Source organism: Anabrus simplex, chromosome 5 (genome assembly GCF_040414725.1).
Source record: "Anabrus simplex isolate iqAnaSimp1 chromosome 5, ASM4041472v1, whole genome shotgun sequence".
NCBI classification, from domain to species: Eukaryota; Metazoa; Arthropoda; class Insecta; order Orthoptera; family Tettigoniidae; genus Anabrus; species Anabrus simplex.
The window spans coordinates 45084268-45104373 of record NC_090269.1 but is presented as its reverse complement, the minus strand read 5'-3'; the positions used below and the strand labels follow the sequence as shown (position 1 = coordinate 45104373).

Here is a 20106-nt window from a genome sequence, read left to right as displayed (position 1 = left end):
GACGAACACAATTAGGATAATAGTAGCAAGTCGTTGATTCCATGGTCTGCTGAAGGATCCTGGGCCTTTTCCATCGAGAATCCTGGTCGGATTCCCCTATCATTACTCACCTCTATCGATATGCTTCACTAATCCGCATGCAGTGTTCTAATTTTGATCTCTTATTAAACATTCATTTATACCCAATTCTCGAGTTAGAAACATACATGATCTGAAATGTTTGCAACAAGATGTTGAAGAATAAATGAGTTTGAAATCTGAGCACTGTCCAACACTCCAGTATTAAAAAAAAAACTTCAAAATGGTTCAACGGATGTCTTATCAGCGGCTAGGAATACAAAGTTCAGCGGTTATATCGCATTTACAGGCATTAGAAGCTCACTCACCAGTTCCAGCTACCCTGGTAGCAAGACATCAGGAAGCTGCATCATCCGAACTGGTGTGTTCTGCAGATCCAGCCACTTCTTACCCTGCACATACATAGAAACGGACAAGTGTTAACATGAGTCCAAGTGGCAGGACTAGTCTAAACAAAACTAGACGAGGTCCAGAAGAGGTCTGATAGCTAGAGATCGTTTGAAGTCGAGATGTAAATCCTAAGGTAACTCCCATACCTACTAGCTCTCAGTAGGACAACGTCTTCGATATCAGGATTAGAGTGACTTTTCTGCACGAGTTCAGACGTTAGAAATGCTACTTACTACAGTACTGACATATTTAAAATAGATCCAACTAGGTAAGTGAAAAACTAGAGGAATTTGTGGTATTTAAATAAATGATCCTCGGAACTTACATGTCATAAGGCGATAATAATAACAGCTGCAACACTATAACACAGAGAACAATGCGGTCCAGATATACTCATTTTAGAGCACCAGCTCCGCATTTTACTGTCACATCTTTGAAACCCAATCACCGCCATAATTAAGTAGTACCAATTTAAATGGTCCGTTATTGGACATTATAAATGTTCCAGCTAACTCATTCTTGGTTGCCAGCGTTTCGCCCTCGTGTGCCAGGGTGGGCTCATCAGTTGGTACCTAGCACACCTACCAATACGCTGGCTAGTGCATACCGTGGAGGCCACTGCGTAGGCTAACTGGAGCCACCGGCAGTGCCAATGCACTAAGAGACTTTGTCTCATAACTAAAAATTGATGCCTGCTTGGCCATCAGATGATATAGATGTTGATTCCCATAGGGTATTGGTATTATAAATTTACTCATTCAGGACAAATATTTCAGATTCCCTATGGGAATCAACATCTATATCATTAAGTAGGACGACAATACTAACGACTATTTGTGAGCATATCACGACTGGATGGCGCTATGTATCAGCTGACCAAGCACTAAAATTTATATTTTTAAAGATTACTACTCCATCTGGTAACTAATGTTGAAATTTCTTTTCCCAGACTTTTGTTCTCAATATGGTTTCGTGGAAAATGAATTTTGACCAAATGCCAAAGCTCAAACGTTAAATTAAAGTTTTGCATCAAGTGACTAACAATCATTACCAGACGTAGAAGAAAATAGAAATAATTCAGTAGCCAGCCCCTTTTTATCAGGAGCCAGCACATTTTTCGCAAATATACATTATGAACACCACAGGTTAGACTAGGATCAAGCTACGTATTATTTTTGAAATGTGGCCTTAAGTAGTATAGTCTCAGTCCATATAAGAATGGAAATTTATATTTTAAGAGATACTAACCCAAATAACTACCAGTCACCTTCAAGGTCAGCGTCTTTTAAAATTACACTACATGTGCCTGTTTGATTTCTCACCAGTAACATTCAACTTGCTTAACAATGCAAACAAACCTTCAAAATCAGTGTAGGGCCCGGTTTTTTTTTTTGCAGTATAAGATGCCATGAACAATGAATGCATCCATATGCTGTAACATATTAGCATTCATTTTCTTGACGCACCTCGCTAAAAGTGCACATTCGGGATTTTTCATGAAACTTTCAGCCTCCTGCCGGCCCCGCGATGTCGTGGTAGCGTGCCTGCCTCTTACCCGGAGGCCCCGGATTCGATTCCCGGCTAGGTTAGGGATTTTGACCTGGATCTGAGGGCTGGTTCGAGGTCCACTCAGCCAACATGATTACAATTGAGAAGCTATCTGACGGTGAGATGGCGGCCCTGGTCAAGAAAGCCAAGGATAACGGAGAGAGGATTCGTCGTGCTGACCGCGCGACACGTCATAATCTGCAAGCCTTCGGGCTGAGAAGCGATCGCTTGGTAGGCCAAGGCCCTTTGGGGTTGTTACGCCATTTTTTCAGCCTCCTGATACTTCGAGTGAGGATAGGAGTTTTCGTTTTTAAACGTTTCCAGTTTAAATGGTCCTGAAAATCCGGATACACCTTTAGAATGTTTGTCGGCAATACTAGGAAAGTTACTGCAAAATTTACACTTCGCAATTCCTTCTTCATAGCACAGCCACGGTAGTCATTCAAGCTACGATTCTCTGCATTGTGTATCATTCACATATTTCTCTGAATCAGTAACATTCAGCTTGCTTAACAATGTAACCAAACCTTCAAAATCAGTGTAGGGTCTGTTATTTTTTGCAATATGATAAGATGCCATGAACAATGCATTCATATGCACTGACATATTAGCATTCATTTTCTTTACGCACTTCGCTGAAAGTGCTGAAATTTCCGTTTGCCTGAAATATGAAATTTCGACGTATTCTTGATGTTTGACCTATCATTGGCTTGAACACCATAAATTTCACGCTCGTCATTGTTGTCCTGAACTCCTACAGTCGGCCTTCCATCAAGTGTTTTCTCTCATTCACTCCCTTCTATATCATTTTGTGTTACATTTACGGGCCCTACTTACGAAGAAATCTGTAAAAGTATGGCACAGCACTGTTTGTTACTCGCATCAGTCAATTTATGCGGTTTTGTTCGTTTCATTTTGCCGATTTTCTCAAGTATAGCACAGAAACGTAAAATACACCAGCGTTGCTTGCTTGCTAGCTGATGCTTATGGGCTGTGTCTACGACATTTCACCCAGTCAATACACACCAGCGTTAAATGGCTTCCGAGTTCGTGGGCTTCGATGTCTGATGCTACGTTGCCAATTTTCCATAAACACACGGGAATAAAAACAACCGTATTTATAAAGTGCAAACTGTTCAATACCAAAATGCTCTAATTAAATTAAAAGTATAAATATTGCCCGGTGAAAATACAAGAATTGATAAACACATCATTCCGTATGTTCTAAATGCAAAGAATGAATTCCACAGGAATTTATCAGCACTGCTTTGGCGGCAATAGCTGAGGAACGGCTAGTCACGGGAAGGATGGCGGTAATTATTTAACGTAGTAGTTCTCTGCATTTCTCCACAACTCTGGACTGATCTTTGTACTCGGCTACCGATAGCTGATCATCTGTAATAGAACTCGATGTGTTACGATATGTCCACATGAAAGGACACTTGTTTGACGGGTTACAATGATATCTTCCATGACCGCTAGGCAGCTCCCGCGCAGAACTGAAACGTCCAGTTCCAAGGTATGAAGAGCAATTACAGAATTCAAGACTCTGCCAAAAGCACAGAAAATGTTTATTGCACATAGTAGAAGCTGCAGAAAAAAACATGAAACACCACACGACTTGTTACGTTGTAAAGTAATGGGAAAGTACATGTAAGGGAACTCCGGATTTCAAAAAATAAATTTTCAAAACCGAATTTGAAAATTCAGGAGCCAGGTAAACATTTTCAGGCGCCATGGCGACTGGGCACCCGGTACTTTTCGACCCCTGATCATTACTGAGTCTGAAATACTCATCAAATGATCACACAATTGTGTGGTCTCTTGGTCGCGTAATGTTGAATGTAGATCACCACGCATTAAATTCTGGGTCAGTTTGTTAAGCAGCTTTATAGTTCGTTCGGATAGTTTCTTTGCAACATGTCATCACTGTAGTTAACCAACTCTTTATTCGCCTAGATCCTTCGTTGAGAAAATGTGTGTTTAAGTCTAGAAATAAAGCAATGGACCGTTAATACTTGTACATCTCGGTCTGAGTGAATTCTCTTGTTAGCAAAGAATCAAGTGCTGAAGGTCAGCAAAGCTCGATACTTTTCTGTTAATTCGCAAATGAGTGCTTATAGATATTGTTTAATGGCTTTAAAATGCATCCCAACCTTAGGAAACTGGAGACATAACACAGGGTCTCATCACACCTACAATCGCTACTTCTGTTACAATGAAGACAGATCACTGGCGCCGAGTACCTGAAAGACGACCGAAATGTTTTGGTTATAATACGCGAATTTGTGTAAGTTGATGCGGCCTGTTACCTTTAATTATGAAATGTACTGGGTGGTACACCTTAACTCCGCACATTTAAAAGAAGCGCCTTAAGGAACGCTATCTCCCATACTAAATTTCTGTAAAAAATATTTTCACCGCCTTGAAAATACTTTATACATTTTATTTTATTTAATTACCGTACATGTACATGTTTCGAGAGCAATCGTTCTCTTCTTCAGCGGTGCCAAACATTAATTGATCCTTGGACTATGGTACAATGGTATAATATAACAAGTATACAGTATATGAATTTTGAAAATTGTTACAGATTTTACTGGAATTTTCCTAAATAATGAAATCTATTAAATTAATCTCTATATGTTAATTTATGTCCTTATTTACATCTGAAAGAATAAATATTTCTTCTTGTCTAAATTTAACGTTTACTTGTCATTTAGTGGAAATCCTTAAATAAATCAATTTGTAAAATAATAGATAACATCTATAAAATAGTCCTTATCCTAAAATCGTAAAATCATAATAATAAATATCAATTCGTAAAATAATAATTAACATCTATAAAATTAGTTATGCTTTAAAATGTTTCTGTGCTCTTCTTTCTTGTTCAAGTCTGCCATAATTTTCTAGACCTCACGTAAATCAGAATATCTTCTCTTAATCTCGCCCAATTCTTCATTCCATCTAATTTATCCAAAAATTAAAATGATGTGATATTGGTCTGAACCCAAACAATATGACCTTCCTTCCTTCCTTGTTGTCAATCTGCTACTCTGCTACTGGTTACGCAATGACCATGCTGGTTGCTTTCTAACCGTCAAACTCTTCAGCTCGACTGGTTGCCAAAATTTAACCTTGACCGAAGTATTCTTGTACTAGTTTGAATAAACGCCAACGCTCAAACGTTAAATTATAATTTTGCATCAAGTGACTAACAATCATTACTGAGTCTGAAATACCCATCCAATGATCACACAATTGTGTGGTCTCTTGGTCGTTTATTCAAACTAGTACAAGAATACTTCGGTCAAGGTTAAATTTTGGCAACCAGTCGAGCTGAAGAGTTTGACGGTTAGAAAGCGACCAGCATGGTCATCGCGTAACCAGTAGCAGAGTAGCAGATTGACAACAAGGAAGGAAGGAGGACATATTGTTTGGGTTCAGACCAATATCACATCATTTTAATTTTTGGATAAATTAGATGAAATGAAGAATTGGACGAGATTAAGAGAAGATATTCCGATTTACGAGAGGTCTAGAAAATTATAGCAGACTTGAAGAAGAAAGAAGAGAGCAGAAACATTTTAAAGGATTACTAATTTTATAGATGTTAATTATTATTTTACAAATTGATATTTATTATTTATGATTTTACGATTTTAGCATAAGGACTATTTTATAGATGTTATCTATTATTTTACAAATTGATTTATTTAAGGATTTCCACTAAATGACAAGTAAATGTTAAATTTAGACAAGAAATATTTATTCTTTCAGATGTAAATGATGACATAAATTAACATATAGAGATTAATTTAATAGATTTCATTATTTAGGAAAATTCCAGTAAAATCTGCAACAAATGACATAGAAAATAGGAAAGTCTAAACTAAGAGAAATTGTTGTAACAATAAGGACTATTTTATAGATGTTATCTATTATTTTACAAATTGATTTATTTAAGGATTTACACTTAATGACAAGTAAATGTTAAATTTAGACAAGAAGAAATATTTATTCTTTCAGATGTAAATAAGGACATAAATTAACATATAGAGATTAATTTAATAGAATTCATTATTTAGGAAAATTCCAGTAAAATCTGCAACAAATGACATAGTAAATAGGAAAGCTGAAGCTAGGAGAAATTGTTGTAACAATTTTCAAAATTCATATATACTTGTTACATTATACCATTGTACCATAGTCCAAGGATCAATTAATGTTTGGCGGTGGCTCTCGAAACATATACATGTACGGTAATTAAATAAAATGTATAAAGTATTCACAAGGCGGTGAAAAGATTTTTTACATAAATTTGAATATAAGTCAATACGGACCAACATGGTGAAAATAACCAAATCTCCCATACTAAACGTGAAACAGCTACTGCATGAAGTTGGGACATTAATCAGAAGATGTCACTTATAAATAACAGAGTAATGTGTTATTTTGAAGTTAGAACCAACTTCAGATAAACGTTTGTCCATCGTGTAAGGTCTCTCAGCAGATTGTACGCTACTTTGGACATATAATGCGCCGAGATGGTAGTCTTCAAAAGCTGATTGTTGAGGGTAAAGTCCAGGGAACCAGATAACGAGGACGAATACCAACGCGATGGATTGACATGGTGAATGGCCCCCTACAGTGTTCTCTCAGACTAACCACATTGAAAGCTTTAGGTAGGGAAGAATGGCGGAGTATGGTTCATTGGATAGAGGGCTGAATATTATGATAGTCATAATAGGTTGGGCCTAGAGGGGCCAGAAATTTGTAAAAAAATTTTGGTGTAATATTCTCTTGAGCGGGCTGTAAGTAATAGGGAGCGCAGTCTCGTTGGTTGAAGTTGGAGAGCAAGTTAAGCTCTTTTCTGAGATTGCTTCAGCCTCAGTCATGAGACAAAACAAAGAAGAAGAAGAAGAAGAAACTGACTGGATTTGTTTGTTTTGTGATTGTTTACTTCAAGAAGTTTGAACTTTCGTCCACAGATGTCCTTACAAAAAGTGTGGTCATGCACTCCAGTGCACAGTGGAAGAACTAGTGATTTAGAGAAATTTTGTGTAATGTTTTCTCAGCTAAATTAACTTTCATTTATTTTGTTATTTCAAGGTTTGCAACACTTAATTCTCATCCCTCCAGCTTTTGAATCTGGCCAATAACCAATTTTCTGTAATTATTTTTTAACCAATAATAGGCTTCTTGTACCTTTTGAATTTGTCAATAAAAATGAGAGGGTGTGTCCGGATTTAGTCCAGAACCCTCTTGAATCATTCCCTCGGGTATAAAAACTGTAGCTTTTCCGCCTACCTTGTCTAATTAATCGTCGTCTTACTGAGTGTGTGTGTGTGTGTGCTAAGACAGGAGGCACCTCGTGCTTCGCCAAGCAGTTCAACAGCCCAGGTAATGGCCACCAGCCTTATATTTCTGTAGCTACCTCCGCAGACTTACACGAGGGGAAGGTTCTTATTTCTCTAACTATGTAACTACCTGTTTTCTAAAATGTAAACCTTCTTTCGGCTAATGTAAAATTTCATAAAGACTTAAATAGTTAATAGGGGAGAGAGAGTGCGTTACCCTCTCAAGTTCCCCTTCAATTTATCTTGAGGTGACTACGATTTTGTAACGGTTTCTCCTTTCTGTAAAGTATAAAATTAACCTTCATTCTAGTCACCTCAGCAGCTTGGGATTAGGCTCCGCATCATCGGGCTGTGAGCCCAATTAGGGTTTTATACTTAATTTTCTAGGAGCGCTAGTGTACGCCTCCATACATCTTGTGTTCGGGCCAGTAATTTAACCAGTTATTTCCATGAAGGCCCCGTAGTTTGGGTAATAGATACCCCTGTGTAAAAAATTGTAAATTATAGGTTGGGCCTAGAGGGGCCAGAAATTTGTAAAAAAAAATTTGGAGTAATGTTCTCTTGAGCGGGCTGTAAGTAATAGGGAGCGCAGTCTTGTTGGTTGAAGTTGGAGAACAAGTAAGCTCTTTTCTGAGATTGCTAATTTTACTGTAATATTGAAGGATGCCTGGAAGGCCGTATTTGTAAATTTTGGAGCAAAGTGCTCCTGAATTGGGAGATTCTCCCCTCATCCAACTAAAACCAATATTTGCGATGTTGTAAACTTGTAAATTTGGAGCCGGAAGTTCTGCACTTGTAATTTCCAATCTGCTATTTGTACCTGTAACCTTTTTATTTCACCTAGTGAAAAGTTTGTTAAGTTTGTGATTTGAAAATAAATATAACCTTTATTTAAAAGTTTTAAGTTAATCTTTGATATAGTAGATAGACCCATTCACCCCGCACTTTCTTTCACCTATCTGCGGTCCACAAAAACACTGTAACATGAAATATCATTATATGCCACCATACAACAGGCTGTTAAATATGCCTCTAACCATGACATTTTCACTGTTTATGCATGTTTCTAACCTATCCAAGTGATTTTAATAGAAAAACTATCATTATTGTAAAATACTAATAAGGAAACTGTTACCCTCACTATGGAAGAATATAATGAAAAGCAAGCAACTCTATGGGCGTAGGCGCCACAACACTACAGTATCTTCATCAGAAGTCGGCCACCCGGCAAGTTGACCGTGCGGTTAGATTCGCGCAGCTGTGAGCTTGCATCCGGGAGATAGTGGGTTTGAATCCCACTGTCGGAAGCCATGAAGATGGTTTTCCGTGGTATCCCATTTTCCAGGAAAATGCTGGGACTGTTCCTTAATTAAGGCGACAGCCACTTCCTTCCCACTCCTAGACCTTCCCTATGCCATCATCGCCATAAGTCCTATCTGTGTCGGTGGGACGTAAAGAAATAAAAAGAAAAAACAGTCAGCCAACACATGACTGCATTAAATGAATTTCAGGTCTGTTGAATGACAAATGAGTTACTGAAGATGGCTAAATTAAGATTGATTATTTTGGCTTCATGCAGATATATAACTGAAGATTGCCTTCAATAATAATAATAATAATTTCCTGTACTTTATTTAGGAGAGATCGGGGACAGAAACTACATCGAAAGTGAGATATGCTTTGGCAGACCACGGAAAAAAAAAAAAATATATATATATATATATATATCCCAGCCAAAACAGAGAGACAAGAGAAATGAAATCTGTCAAAAATGAAACTTACATTACTCAGAGGGGAAAAATCGAGGAAAGTAAGGAGTTTCGCGAAATGTATGCCCTTGCAAATATCTCCCCAAGTTAGGTACCAAAAAAGTTCAGAAAGAAGTTAAAAAATTCTATGATACAGATTCACACGATGGGTAAACAGCGCTCAGTTCACGCCATGGTGAGCAAGCACGAAATAAAAAAGAATACTGGCGGAGTCAAAAAGGATAGCAATGAAGAGGTACGCCATATGCAGAACTCAGTTTGCGAGACCTTCAGGATTTATAGTGGCAGAGTTTATCTAATCTTAAAGATATAATCCACAAAGGGTATAAGGGATCAACGAGGAATCGCTAGCAGAAAGAATACCCGCAGAACAACCTCAATGGAATGCACTCTCCAGCTTGTCCCAGTTATTTCTAGGGTCCCTGGATCCTCTCAGGCTCATTTTGGTTTTGCCGGGGTTTTAAGAGTAAGACTGGATGTCTTTCCTGCTGCCATGTGATTGTTGAAATGAAAATCTCAACCTAGGATCAACCGGGATTTGAACCTCGAAATTCTGAGTTGGAAACCAGCAGCCAAGCCACTGAGCTAATCACGCACCTCATATATATATATAATATACAAAATACAAATCACATTACGCAAGAGAAAAACAAAAAGACCTTTTGGCGCCCGACACTGCAATGGATTCGATGAACAAATTATATAAGCAGGTATGTCACTTACTTTGTATAAAAGGATATTCTTGAGATAATTCAATTTACAACGACAGAACATCAAGGACACGTGAGATTTTACAGCTCCAGAATGTTAATTCCTTTGGCAGCGAAAATCTGAAGACATGGGAAAGGAACATATCAAACATGCAACATACGTCCAGAATCTAAAATCTCTGATGCAGAAAAATCGAAGTTGGATGAAAAGCTGGAAACTTTATGTTTTGACCTAAAAATCATGTGCCGCCCAATTCCCAGAAATAAGGGAGGCCGTGGTATGCCCTCAGGCTGGGCTAGCCTAGAGGTCCCAGCCTAACCTCCAAGAAATACTGACGGGGCTTCCAGATGGGAGGCAGTAATACTGTAGTAGGAACTGAGCTGTAAATGTTGCGAGACTGTCCTGGTGAAGTCATGGGAGCAGCAGTTGTTGCTGTTGCTTCGGGAGTCGTCGTGTTGATTGTCATCCCTGAGTGTCGTATAGTTCAAGTTTTTTCTCTAGTGGTTATAATAATTTCGTGTGGCTATTTCTAGCCGACTGCAGCCCTTGTAAAGCAGACCCTCCGATGAGGGTGGGAGGCATCTGCCATGTATATGTAACTGCGTGTTATTGTGGTGGAGGATAGTGTAGTGTGGTGTGTGAGTTGCAGGGATGTTGGGGACAGCACAAACACCCAGTCCCCGTGCCACTGGAATTAACCAATGAAGGTTAAAATCCCCGACCCGGCCGGGAATCGAACCCGGGATCCACTGAACCGAAGACCAGTACGCTGACCATTCAGCCAACGAGTCGGAATCTAGTGGCTTAACGACGCACTGACATATCGAAGGTTCTCGGCGACGCAGGGATGACGAATGGCTAGGAAGAAAAAGGTAGCGGCCGTGGCTTTAATTATGGCAGTCCCAGCATTTGATCGGTGTGAAAATGGGGAAACCGCGGAAAACCATTTGCGGTCCTCCCGACGATGGTTTTCGAAACCACCATCTCCCGAATGCAAGCTCACGGTAACGCGCCTCGAACCACACGGTCAACTTGCTCGGTAAAGTAGTGTTAGTGTTCGTCGTGCTTTGTTATTGTGGAGTGTTGTAACGTTGAGTAATTCAGTGTATGCGAAGCAGTCACACTGATTGCGAGTTTTAATGAGTGGGTTGTGCGATTTCTCGGTATTGTCTGGAATCGAGCCACGTGAACAGCAGTCGTGTGTTGGGATAGCCAAAGTTCGTATGTTCGAACCTTGTCTGCGAAGAGCTGCTGTGTGAAGTAACTGTGCGCGGACCGAAGTAAAAGATGAGGCCCGTCAGTCAAGATTTGGGAAGGAGCGCCCGTTCCAAGTAAAGACTGCCCAACTGCAGATCACCTGTGAGGACTTCCACTTTAATAAATAGCCACTAATTAGCGAACTGGTGTCATTCCCTTACAAGTGTGTGTGTGTGTGTGTGTGTGTGTGCACGCGCAATAATTGGGTCATCCTAAATTAAACTGGATCAATGGAACACAAGTGTGCTTTATCAAAAGTGGTGTCAGAAGTGGGATATACCCCACGTGTGAAGCCAATGTAATCAGCGTGAATCAGTGGACCGGATACTGGAGGCTTCAACCGCCGTCGGGAGCATTCCAGAACGTCTATGTATAGTGAGTATACACACACAAATCATTAGGTTTCCCCTTGTGGTAATTTTCTGCATGCCAACTGAGACAAGAAGGAACATGAAAATTGAGGGTCGTTCGAGATGACGATGTGATGATGGGGAAAAAGGCCAGAAGCAGAAGAATATCGAGGAAGAAAAAAAGGAGGAAAGAAAGCCAGGAATTAATGATGATGACGATGACAACGATTCGAGAAAGCCAGAAGTCGATGGAAGATGGACGGACAGAGGGTCTCCACGAGATAAAGCACATTCTGCAAGACAAAGCTCTGTCCCGTAGACCCCGGCCAGAAAACTGCAAGTTCTGTTCAAAGAGGTAGGGCGAGCACGAAGTTCCCTCCCGAATGACCACCGTGGAGTTCGAGGGGAAACTGGGGACGTGCTCCTTGGATGGAAACGCGGGACTGGGAATACGTCTTTCCCCGTACCCCATGACATGTCTGTCTGCAATACATGAGGTCAGGGCAGGGATAGGCTATGTTCGAACACTAAGTTGCAACCGGTCGTAAAGACTCGCTGTGGTGATTCATCTCACTTCATACCAGCCCGTAGAGAAACGAGTAAAAGGTTGATCACACACGCATAATTCTTACTATTAATTCCATTGTCCAAATCCAAATATTTATATTGAAAGCATGTCCAAACTCGGAATGTTTCTTCCGCATTACGTTCACTTGGAGCCATTACGCCTGGCCGGGATCCTGAAAGGAAGAGAGTGTACAAGGGTCCGCTTCTGTATAGTTACAATTTCCTGTTTGCCTCTGGACTCCAGCTTGAAGTTCCAAAGCCGCGATGGATAAAGTCGTGTTCACGCTCTGTTACCATGACAACAGAGTAGCGTTTATGTTTGGCTGAAACGTGTTTCAAGTCGAAGCTCATCTCTTTTTCCAGAGTTATAGTAATTGCCACGTAAGGAAATACCCCAGAAAGTAAATATCGCCGCCCGATGCTCTTCTTTTCTCTTTTTTGTAATGGCTGATCACTGCCGCCAACCTGCCTGGTTACATATTAAAATCATCAGACATAACCATAACAAACTAACCTCAATGTAAACACCGATAATGAATGTTTCCCTACCCTAGTAAATGATAAAAGATAAGATGAAATAAATCAAGATAATTATGAATATCTCCTCAATGAGGAATTAAGGAAATAAACACACTTTCTCACTTAAATTATCTGTCTTTATTTTGATATACAGTAGGCGTACTATAACCATATTCTTGAAAAGAGGGGCGTGTTAAACGATGCAATTTATTTAATAAGTCTTTGCAGTGTGATTTTCTAAAGTTCCAGACATCCAATGACTTCCCTTTCTTTTGCGCGAATATTTCCTTCTCTCTTCAATACCGGTAACCAGTAAGGAGAGAGATTATTGGGCATATTTTCAGCCTGCAGGCTGGTTATATCTTCAAGCTTATCAGGAAACATATAGGAATACTAATGTGCCAAGCTCCGTGAACGGAATTTAGGTCAGCTTTCAAGTTCACTGCGGATTTGAAAATAATAATGTTATAAGTTCTACTGCCAAAATTTCGTCCCGCAAGAGTTATTTCATGTACCGGTAGATCTAGACATGAGACTGACGTATTTGAGCACTTTCATCATTTCACACAAACTATGTTATTAAATGCATTATCCGAATATGCCACAATCCTACTTACCTGGTATTAGCCAAATAGATTTACAATCCCACAGAAAAAGAAAATATGCTTTAAATATTCTCGCAAATGTATCACTAGTGACTTTAAAGCGATGCGGTGGCAACACGCACTTCACGCTAGAACAGTGATTGACCGTTGCCAACGTGCCAGACTAACGGTAAATGTAAGACGTCGTATCGGCAAGTAGGGTTCCTAAACTGTATGGTTACCGACACTGAAAAAGACCCAACAGCAAGAAAAGTAACCATAAATCAATATCTTAATATTACAGGGGAGAAAGGGTAAGGTTGCACCCTTAGGGTACGTCCTTACACGGAGAGGACTATACCTGGGAGAAACAAAAGTTCACTTTAGCCTCCATTGGTATTAAGGAACAGGGTTCTTATGTGCTGTAAGCACTCACAGTATATAAATATTTACGAGTGTACTTTAAAACGAGCTATTATGCCGAGCAATTCGGAGAAATAACAATTTTATATTTAATTAATGTCTTGTAACAAGTGACAGTTTAATATAAATGACACCGTGGTCGTAGAATGAGTCCGCAACATTGTGTAAGTATTGTACGTAGGTGGAGTCATAAGTCATGGCAGCTATTTGTTTTCTTTTCTCGCGAACAGGAGAAAACACAGAAAATCTAAGACATGCATTTGGAAACGTACGGTGAGTACTTGCGTATATTGCCACTAGATGGTGTATGTAAACATCAGTGTGGGTCTAAGCATGCCCCCAAGTTCAGGGTGTGAGTGAGAGCGTCACAAAATGGAAGTCAACAAGCAGGACCAATGATCGTAATTTAAAATGCACGCCAATGCCATGCAGACCTGTGACTATGATCTAATCCCCAAAGTCGAGAAGCCAATACGTGGACTACGGTTTGCTAACAAAGAAGACAACATAACAGCATTTCGGAGGGAGGTGTCACAAGTTAGCGATACACATGCAGCGAATGGTATTCAGCGCATGCCCCACCGCTGGCAACGCACAGTGGAAACCTTGTGTGATTACTTCGAAGGTCTGTAACCAGTGAAGACGTGTTCTTTGTACGTAATCTTGTGTATTTGCTGTCTATACCACAATAAAACAATGTTTACCAATGCCCTGTGTTCAGTCACTTTCCTACGAGAATCTCCTGAAGTCAGAATTTGTCTTCAGGTACTATCCACAAGTACATGCCCTATATTTCCAAATACATACCTTAGATTCTCCGTGTTGTCTCCTGTTCGCGAGAAAAAAGATAGTTGCCATGACTTATGGCTCGACCATGGAATTAGATACCATTGTAACGTCGTACTCGACATATAAATTTCGGTACATCAGCTGAATGTCCAGCGTACTGGTCTTCGTTTCAGAGGGACCAGGGTTCGAATCGCGGCCAGTCAGGAAGTTAATTATAAACGGCCAGTTCCCTTGGCTTGGAGGCAGTGTAGTTCTGCCGTCCCAACATTCATGCAGCCCACACACAATACTGTCCTCCACCACACTACTGGGCATGTACGGTTTTTGTTTTTGGCATTTATATCAACTCAGCTACGCGCATGCAAAATTTGAGCAGAATCGGAATGTAACACCTGGAAGACCTCCCTTGTAAGTACAAGTGCAAGGGGAGCAATAGACCTTATGGATACAGGTCTGAGCGGATATACAAAACATTATCCTCATCCGCACTTCCTCCATCCGCAATGCCCAAAGGTTATCCGTGGACATTGCAACTACACAGTTCAAAAACATACGGGAACATGTTTTATAACGTCTGGTATGTGAATATTAATTTGGTAGATGGTGTTCCAATGGTCGTACAGCATACCTCGAGACCTTAGCTACTCAGAGTATGTCAAATCGAAGTTATACTCCATATGTAGGCGTAGCCATGTATTAAACTGTCAGGTGACCCCTCAAAACAAAGTGAATAGCGGTGTGTCGTGAGGTACACGTTTTTTGAGCACGTTGTACGACAACAAGCACATCCCATGAGACATCTTAACGAGGTTCAAGTCGCAAGAGCCGTTACTTTGATCCAGGAAGGATGGACTTTTCGTCGTGTTGATGTGGATCTCAATAACTCTCCATCAGTTATTCACCGCTTATGGAATCACTACAATGAGACCGGCCAGTTCACAAGGAGGGTTGGACAAGGTCGTGGACGGATGACAAACCCACAGGATGACCAATATCTGACCATCTGTGCGTTGCGGCGTCGTTCAGCAACTGCCAGAGAACTGCAACAATACCACAGGAGGGCCACTGGAGTCACGGTGTCTGACCAGACACTAAGGAACCGGTTAAGAGAAGTGTCCTTACGACCCAGACGTCCTGTTCCTAGAGTCCCGTTTAACGCAACATCGCGCGGCTGGCCTTCTGTTTGCCCGTACCCACGCCAACTGGCAGCTTCGCCAATGGAGACCTGCATTATTCATAGACGAATCCAGATTTCCCCTGACAAAGCGTGATGGACGTCAACGTGCATGGAGACACCGTGGTGAGCAATACATGCCAAATGTTGTTCGGGAAGGCGCCTGGCGACCGATTCGGACAAGGTTCTGTGATGGTTTGTACGTGGGGTGGCATCAGTACTGATGGCCGTACGGATCTTGTCGTCGCCCGTGGTAATCTTACCGCTGCGGGGTACATCCACCAGATACAGCTACTGCATGTGTTGGCTGCTGCATACGGCGTTGGCCCTGGATTCGTACTCATGCACGACAATGCCAGGGCTCATGTAGCGCGCATCACCAGAGCTGTCCTGCGAGAACTGGACATTCAAAAGATGGAATGGCAAGCAGTGAGTTCCGACCTTAATCCATTCGAGCTTGTGTGGGATAGGCTTGACAGAAGTGTTCGTGGTCGTCCTGTTCCACCACAGACTCTCCAAGACCTCGAACAGGCACTCATTGAAGAATGGGACCTGATACCGCAACGTGACCTCCGTCGACTTATACGGAGCATGCCAAGTAGGTGCCAAGCTGTGATAAATGCTCGTGGAGGACATACACCATACTGAAGCTCTCCTACTGTAATAAAAATCCATCCTGGAGGACTGTTATCACTTTGTTTTCGCCCCTATTTGGACGTTTCCGTTTGTGTTCTGAAAATGAACGCGAATCCATCGATGTTCTTTTGTATATTTCAACGATAAAGGATAAAGGTTTAGTTGGCAATATAGCTGAGTGTGAGGTATTGTTTTGTGGAGCATGGCATACGTTCAAAAACATGTTCCCGTATTTTCTGAACTATGTATTTAAATATATTACACCCAAGATACTGGAACGGACACACTGTTAACATAATACAATAAGCCTGATACCTGGCAAGAGCCCCCCTAGGGTGAAAGGTTTATGAGGGATCTCCTCTTGGACAACCATCGACATATTTGTTCCTTCCTTCCACTAATTGTGGGCAGGAGCCAGTTAGGCTTACGCCAGATTTAGGCTTTATAGACACCAGGCTCTTTATATATCACTATCTCCCCCCCCCCTCTCTACTGTCAACGGTCGCTTCGCCACAAACAAAAATAACTACATGAAATGTACGAAAGGCTGACTTGTGGAGATTTCTATAGTATACCTGTGTGGAGATCAATGAACATCATTATAATCATTATTAAGAAATTATCAAGAAAATTATCCGCACTGCCCTGCAGTTTGAATGCGATGACACTAACTTTGCTGACTCAGTGGATAACTGCATCCATGTAGGGCTTTACTTAAGGATCACTTACAAAGTTGACCGCAAGGCCAAAATTAAATGCTATCTCAAACTATTCTTCAATCTCATAGACACTGGAATTAACGATGCATACTCAGCGCAGTTTAAACTTTGTGACAACATGGGCCAAAATTCAGAAGTACCAAAGACTTGTCCAGAATTTCGAAAGAGTATTGCACGGGGATTGATCAATGATTAGTCCAGCATAAAAAGATCATTATTCATGGGTGTAAATACCAGAAAGAGACGTGATGGCCAACTGTCCCCTAATACATCAGAACACTGCATGGACAAAGCTGAAATCAGCACACGCTCTACAAACTGTGCTGTAATGGAAAAAAGAATAGCACAAACAATATCCGTTTAGTCCGTAATGCCCATTTTCGCTTTGTGGTGGGACGAAACTGTGTCCAAGAATGGCATGCTAATAGGTAACTGCTGAGATCTTAATAATGGATAATATGTATAATTAAAAAAAACAGCATTTAACGGGTAGTTTGCCTCTTCTAAAATAAAGCCAGTTTGTTACCCTTGAGGTACACTGGGACAAATTACGTCCGAATCTTTTCTTTCGGAAACAACATTTGTTTCAAATTTTGTTGAAGTTCAAGAGTTTTTTCTGTACATTATTCAGAATTTAATAGGAATGGTACAGGGAGAATAATTTAAGAGTGCAGACTTCTGCTCGCATGCCGTGGGAATTCCTGAGCGAGCGCTATATGGATTGTGTCAACACTGGCGAGATAAGAAGTGTTCATTGCCAGCGCGCAGCTATGTAGCACTCTCTCCCGCAGTTCGTTAGAAACTATTGGACTTTTAAGGCGTGTTACGAGGTTATTATCACGATGGTTATTACACTATAGAGCAAGGAATATTTTCGGTCGAGTGTTATTTGCACAAGAAGAAACCAGTTAAAAGGTGCCTTCGAAAATTCCGTAGACAATTTCCCGGTGCGACAGTACCATCACAACGTCACGTGCATCAGCTCGTTTACAAGTGGCATAGTACTGGTTCCGTAATCAATAAGAAAAAGAAGCGAAGGAGAACAGCTCTCACACGGGAGAGGTTAGAAGATATACAGGCAAGACTCCAGGTCAGTCCACCATAAGTCGCTTCGGAGAATAGCTCAGGAAAGTGGAATTTCACCTTCTTCAGCACGTTACATTTCTCAGCGGACTCCTTCGGTCCATAACATACTGCCTACAGATTTCAATCCAAGAATACGATTTTGTTATTGGCTAATGAATAGCCTTCATGACGGATTTGTGATTCCGAAATTTATTTTTATGAGCAACGAAGCCTGGATTCATATGAGTGGATATGTCAATTCACAGAGCAATAGAATCTGGGATACAGACAACTCGCACATTTTACAGCCGAGACCTCTACACGGTGTGAAGGAAGGTGTATGGTGCGCTGTAAGTGCCCGACAAATTATCGGTCCGATATTTTTTTCAGGACACGATTACTTCTGACCGTTATATTTACAACATTCTGGAACAATTTTTTGCTGAACTGACTGAAGAAGAGAAAAGGTACGGCTATTTCCAGCAGGATAGTGCAACGGCCCATACGGCGCGTAGCTCTATGCGACGGTCACGCGAAATGTTCGATGATGATCAGATCAGTAAAGGCTTATGGCCCCCTCGTTCGCTTGATTTAATCACATGTGATTTTTATTTATGGGGAAATCTTAAAGGAAAAGTTTACAAGAATAATTCTCTAACTGCAGAAGAATTAAAAATTGAAATTAGGAACATTGGGCGGTCTATCGGTGTCCATGAACTACAAAGTGTGTTTCGAAATCTCATTACAAGATGTGAAGATTGCATTGCAGCTAAAGGAGATAACTTTCAGCATCGTCTGCAAATACTGGTGAGTTCAGTTTAATTTCCTAGTTGACTGATTTATTTGTTTATTCATTTACTTATTTGTCCAGAGCATCTATGTAGCCGGTGAGTTGAGTTTCCTTTAGTTTCTATAGGCGTAATCATGCCGCTTCTTTGAGCCGATTATGCCTGCTTGTCATTGCGGGCACTGTTCTCGCGGTCTCCGCTTCCCAGCGCGCCTAATCCTCGACACTCCGATCTGAACTTTTAAATTAATCATGCATTTTTTCTTTTCGGTAATCTCTGTCTGTATGTACGCGCGTCACGAGAAAACGGCTGAAGAGAATTTAATGAAAAGCGGTATGTAAAGTCGGGGAATTATTATTCTTTTCCTACCACTTTTCCTACATTTGTGGGGTCGCGGGTTCGAACTGCGTCGCACATGTGGATTTGTCCGTTTTACGGCCGGATGCCCTTCCTGCCGCCAACCCTATATAGAGGGTTGTATCACTATATCGTGTTTCTGTGGTGGTTGATAGTGTATTGTGTTGTGTGAATATGAAGAGGAGAGTGTTGGGACGGACACGAATACCCAGTCCCCGAGCCAGAAGAATTAATCAGAAGCGATTAACATCCCCGACCCGGCCGGGAATCGAACCCGGGCCGAAGACCAGTACGCTGACCATTCAGCCAACCAGTCGGACGTAAAGTCGGGGAATGAGCCACTATAGTCTAGGCCATAAATCATTTTATTCATGCAGAATAAAATGGTAGTTTAAGGGAAGGCCTAAAATTTAATTCTTAAATATTTGTTATTAGTGGTCCTAACGATAAATACTACATAACTAAAGTTGCATAGAATTAAATTTGATGTCTTATACATATTCATGAATATGTATGTTTGTTGCTAGTCCATATCAATGCCAAGCCACCAGAAAATGGGTAAAAAGAATTTAATGAAAATCGGTAGTCTAGGGAAAGGAACCTAAAATGTAATTTTTAAATGCCTATGTTATTGGTCCTATCGACAGTACTACATAACAAAGGTTATAGAGAATACAATTTTCTATCATTTATGTTTTGTTCAGTTTTACTGTACCGACTATGATAAATAAGACCGGTATTTCAGAGACGGAAGAAAAAGTGTGAAGGCCAACAATATCGAAAGCTCATACAATTTATCAACAATAACATTACATTGACCGTTGTTTGTCGTGATATTCATTGTCTACTATGCTGACACTCATCTCCGATAGATGGGATTACTGCTGCGTACCGAGAATAAAAGCCTGCCTGAATATTGACGGAAAATAGCTGGGGAGTTGGATCACTTTCTTCTTTAGCATGCCATTCCCCTGGCTCATACATTATCTGATGCTGCTGGTACGTAACACACTGGTTCATCA

General features: G+C 40.7%; 1 protein-coding gene across 5 annotated transcripts in view; it reads right to left on the bottom strand.

The window, feature by feature from the left end:
- The window catches only part of LOC136873721 (CTD small phosphatase-like protein 2), a 276292-nt gene that overhangs the window by 188659 nt on the left and 67527 nt on the right, over window positions 1–20106 (bottom strand). For all 5 annotated transcript variants that reach the window (XM_067146864.2, XM_067146868.2, XM_068228014.1 and 2 more), the window contains exon 2: window positions 387–470. The gene's annotated coding sequence lies outside the window, so the exon portion shown is untranslated. The remainder of the gene's footprint in view (window positions 1–386; window positions 471–20106) is intronic.